At 47.5% G+C, this 5,224-nt stretch overlaps 1 pseudogene; it reads right to left on the bottom strand.

Moving 5' to 3' along the window:
- Window positions 1–4,064: 4,064 nt before the first annotated feature.
- LOC119300161 lies at window positions 4,065–4,537 on the bottom strand (annotated as a pseudogene).
- Between the last annotated feature and the right edge of the window lie 687 nt (window positions 4,538–5,224).

Genomic DNA, 5,224 nt, shown 5'->3' with positions numbered 1-5,224 from the left:
TCGGGGGTAGTCGGCAGCGGCAACTGCTAGATGAGAGTGAAAAAAAAATCCTAAGTGTGAACTTATATAGCGAGGCCTTTAGTCCCGATTGGTGGCACAAACCGGGACTAAAGGGTGCATTAGTCCCGGTTGGTGCCACCAACCGGGACCAAAGGTCTCTTCTCAGCAGCCCAAAGGGCGGGAAGCGGCGACCTTTGGTCCCGGTTGGTGGTACCAACCGGGACTAAAGGGTGGACATTGGTACCAGTTGGTGCCACGGACTGGTACCATTGCACCCCCTTTAGTCCTGGTTGGTGTGACCAACCGGGACTAAAGGGTGGACATTGGTACCAGTTGGTGCCACGGACTGGTACCATTGCACCCCCTTTAGTCCTGGTTGGTGTGACCAACCGGGACCAAAGGCCCCTGTGTTGCCCGCGTCACGGCCAAAATTTAGTCCCACCTCGCTAGTTGAGAGGGCCGCGCAGTGGTTTATCAGCCCCACTACCGCACCCCTCTCGAGCTCCTCTCCACTGCAAACTTACGGGCCTACTTGCTACTGCTTTGCTTGATGGGCCTTCTGGGCCTACTGCGGGCCTGAATCCTGGCCCATGGATGAGTTTCTAGTCGTATTCAGGCCGTGGTGGCCTAGTTGGTGGCAATTTTTTTTTTACTTTTTTCCAATTTTTTGTTTTCTTTTTTGCTTTATTTATTTTGTTTTGTTTCTACTTACAACAAACTACTTATTTATTTTATTTTATTTTGTCTATAATTATTTATTTATTTTATTTTATGACATTCTTTTTGCTATTAAAGTTTCTAACAAAAAAAGTTCTTTATGAATATTCTTTTTGCTTTTAATGATTTTGAACAGAAAATACTTTGATAATTTTAGTTGCATCAATTTTATATATTTTTAGTTTCAATAATACTAGAAGTTGCTTATATGTTTTGAACAGAAAATACTTTGATAATTTTAGTTTCATAAATTTTATTTATGTTATTAAAGTTTTTTGTTTCTACTTATCTATTTTATTAAAGTTTATATCATTTTGTTTCAAATTACTTATTTATTTTTACTTTATTTAGTTTTTGACTTCATTTGTTATTTTTCATGCTTTTACTGATTATTTTGAGCTATAAGACCATGAAATTGAAAAGCATTTGAAATGAACTTTGAAAATGTTTCAAGTTGGCATGGTATCATCATTTCATCCACATAGCATGTGCAAGAAAGTAGAGAGGCTTACGGCAAAAACTGGATGCACTTCATATACAAAATAGACAATCTTCTTCGAAGTATCAGGGTTTCATACGGAAACTTGTCTGTTACAAAGGGATTTCATTTTTTTAAACTTATTTGAACCCCCTTGTTTTTCTGTATTCAAAATGCACCATTCAAAACCACATCATCAATTTACAACCCTTTATGACTTCATTTGTTATTTTTCATGCATTTACTGATTATTGTGAGCTATAAGACCATGAAGTTGAAAAACATTTAAAATGAACTCTGAAACCAAAGTACATACATAGTTCTCCAGAGCATTAAAACCAAAGTACATACATAGTTCTCATTGAACAACATATAGCTCTCCAGAGCATCTAATTAAACCATACATTAAAATTATGTAAAACATTTCAATGCAAAAACAAATGCGATCATAACCGCAACCAAGGTAACAACTGATCCAACTGCATAATGATACCAAGCCTCGATATGAATGGTATATTTTTTAATATTTTTAATCTTCAACCGCATTGCATCCATTTTGATCTTGTGATCATCGACGACATCCGCAATATGCAACTCCAATATCATCTTCTCCTCCTCAATTTTTCTTATTTTTTCCTTCAAGTAATTGTTTTTTTCTTCAACTAAATTTAACCTCTCGACAATAAGGTCGGTTGGAATTTCCGGTTCAACAACCTCCTAGATAAATAAAATCTATGTCACATTGGTCGGCATAATTGTCATAAACAATAAATGATCCAAATAGTTATAAAAATATAATATATACCATATCTGAATCATAGACAGGACGAGGGGCGACGGGGGCAGATACTAAAACCATCGCACTATATAATAACAAGGAATAATAAGAGTAAGAAAATTAGACAAGTATCTATCTGAAGTCAGAATTTTTTTTCTTTCAGAAAGAAGATAAGAACAAGAGGCTCACCACGGTGGTGCCGGCGACGAGATCGGCGCAGGCGATCGACGACAATGAAGACGGGGCGGGGACGGGGCGTGATGGACCGCTCAATCTAGACAAATCTCGTTAAAAATGGAGCTCGGAGGTCGAGTCTCGAGAGGAGAAAGCTTAACTAGTGTGGCTCGGGCATTTCATCGAACACCTCATGTGAATAGGAGGTGAACTAGAGCACCCAAATGCCCTTCCCTCGCTGGCTTGACAAAACAGAGCACTATGGAGTGCTCTGCCGCGGCGATGGGGTATATAGAGGCAAGTTATTTGTCCCGGTTCGTGGCATGAACCGGGACTAAAGCCACCCCTTCTGTCCCGGTTCAAGCCACGAACCGGGACCAATGGTTCTGGGCCAGCAGCGAGGACCATTGGTCCCGGTTCGTGGCTCGGACCGGGACAAATGGTTCCACACAAACCGGGACCAATGCCCACGAGGCCCCGGCCGCCCCCCCGGGCTCACGAACCGGGTCTAATACCCCCCATTGGTCCCGGTTCTTTGGTCCCGGTTCTTGAAGAACCGGGACTAATGGGCTGGCCAGGGCCGAAAGGTAGTCCTGTTTTTTTATTAGTGTTTAGTACCAGTTCATGCCACGAACCGGTACTAAAGGTCTCTCAGCCCCCGGCACGAGCTCGTGCCACATGACAGCCTTTTAGTGGCGGTTCGTGTTGAACCAGGACTAAGGGGGGAGGGGACCTTTAGTCTCCACCCTTTAGTGCCGGTTACAGAGCCGGTGCTATAGCCCGGTTCTGCACTAGTGTTGCAACCGATCTGTTGATGCTTCCTGCCTTCTCTTTCTTGCATTGTGCAGGTTGAGAACTCATCGATGCTACGCGCTCGACTAACGCTAACTGGAATGTTGGCAGACCATAGTCCACCAGACTATAAAGCTCACCGGAGGAAAGAAGCTCTGGCGCTTGCGCTTCACATTGTCGTTGTTGGCCGCTGGAATTGTTGTCTAACTAAAGCCGTTGTGGCGAGCCATCTCTCCGCGAGCCATCTCCTCTGCCGCCTCCAGTCGGCGGTGCTTCACCTTCGAGCTAAGGTACAGGGACTAGCAGTTCATAGCCAAAAAAAAGGAGGTGAAATTAGGTTCCCTTTTCTTCATTTTTGCCTTCAGGCACACGGTACAAATTTGTGGTAACGATGAGCAACCGATCAGTTAGCCTTCAGCCTTCGTATCCGTATTCACAAGTGTATGACATCCTATGCTAATGGTTGTGGCTCGACAGAGAGAACATAACTAAATGGGGCTATTGCTTAGGGATGAACATGAAGTAGAAATTTTCGCTTTTCCGGAGAAAAAAATAAAAAAAAAAGAGGAAATATGAAAACGAAGGCGGAAGTTTGCAAAATGATAATGGAAATGGATTTTTTTATGCGGAAACAGAAACAAAAACGAAACGGTGTTTTCCGGTGGAACAGACATGGAAACAGAACTTCCCGTTTCCGTGAATATGGAATTTATGTTTTCAGTATAGGCCTATTGCTACTTTGTAGCCCAACTATCAAACAACACACAATTTCACAATGAGCAGAATGGATCGTTTGAGGCCCAACTTTACTACAACAAACATACTCAACTAGACCCTACACAATTGTCGAATACTGCTATACTACTATGCTAAGTTGCTAAAAAATTGATATTATTTTATAGGCATGATAACATTTCATTGAATTTGTTTGTTTTTGTGTTTAGTTCTCTATGAGTCGAGGTTTTTTTTTCCGAGAAAACGCAAAAGAGTTTGCGTTTTATTTTATTGAACAGGAAGAGACCAGCAGTAAAGGTACAACCTCCCAGGAGGAGGGACACACGCACATACACCATCGTCCTCACCACAAGCAGGTGAGGAGGTGCTACCAACTACAGACTGCAACAACGAAAGGTCTTGCCTTGTCCAGCCTCCAACCATGAATGGCAAGGTAGCTAGACACAGAGCCTCAAGGCCGCGTCACAGCCGTTGCCAGGCGCCTCCGAAGAAGACTGCATCTCCAGGGCTGACCGGGCCAACGTACCTTCCACCCATATGTGCCTAGGAGACGGCAGGTGGATGGCAGGACCCATCCAAAACTAGTGAAGCCATCGTCTTGGACGTGCCGGCGCCGGCGTACATTGCGCCCCGGATGCCCACGCTCCATCCTGCAGCCCTCATCACAGCATCGCATTACCAGCAAACCTCGCCGGAAAGACCGGGGAGGCCACCATCTCCAGCTGCCGCATAGGGGACTCCAAGTGCGACCCAAGCAGTGCTTTCAAGAAAGGAACGGCGCTGAGACGCCGCCGCTGCCTTGTCCAGTGGACTGGACCAAGGGTTTCCCCCGGTGCCCGAGGAGAGGGTCCAGTCTGGGCCATGACAGCGCCTCCATGGAGGTAACGACACCCTCAGGTGTCGCCGTTGTCAGCGCAGGCCATTGCCGCGCAGGGATTTCGCCCGGCCCAACCAGAACCCCAAAACCGTCGAAGCAGAGCAAACAGGAGATGGGGAAGCAGATCGCCAGAGAGGACCACCAGCACCGAGAGGGAAACCACGTATTGTCACTGTCGATGTAGGGAAGCACCGGCCAGCGCAGTGCAACAGCTGCTGGATGGCTGCCAGACAAGGCCAACCATCGCAGGGGACACGTCGAGCAGGGCTAGTGGCGCCGTCGCGGAGACCAGCCACCTGCACCTTGCCGCCGCCGACCATGGCCGCTGCCGCGCCGGCCCGCAGCCTCCGCCGCCCGAATCCGCCGGGGCACAACCAAGCAGCCGCAGCCGCGCCCCCAAAGGGTCGCACTGCGCCGCCCGCGTGCTCGCCACGCCAGTCCAGAGGCCCGACCATCTGGATCTGGGGGCGCCGTTGAGAAACCATAGGTTCGGAGAAGCGCAGCTCCGTCAGCCTCGTCGAGCCCCACGCTCGAGGGGGGAGGCCGCTTGGGAGCGAAGTCCCGCTGCCGCCGGATCCACCAGGGCTTTGCCCGGAGGGGAGCACCGGCGGCAGCAGGGGGAGGGGGAGGAGGAGGGGAGGGAGCACTCGAGGGCTGCGTCGCCTCCCGAGTC

This window comes from Triticum dicoccoides, chromosome 1B, assembly GCF_002162155.2.
Source record: "Triticum dicoccoides isolate Atlit2015 ecotype Zavitan chromosome 1B, WEW_v2.0, whole genome shotgun sequence".
Lineage (NCBI taxonomy): Eukaryota > Viridiplantae > Streptophyta > Magnoliopsida > Poales > Poaceae > Triticum > Triticum dicoccoides.
Note: the sequence above shows the minus strand (reverse complement) of the source record. Positions and strands in the feature narration are given on the sequence as shown.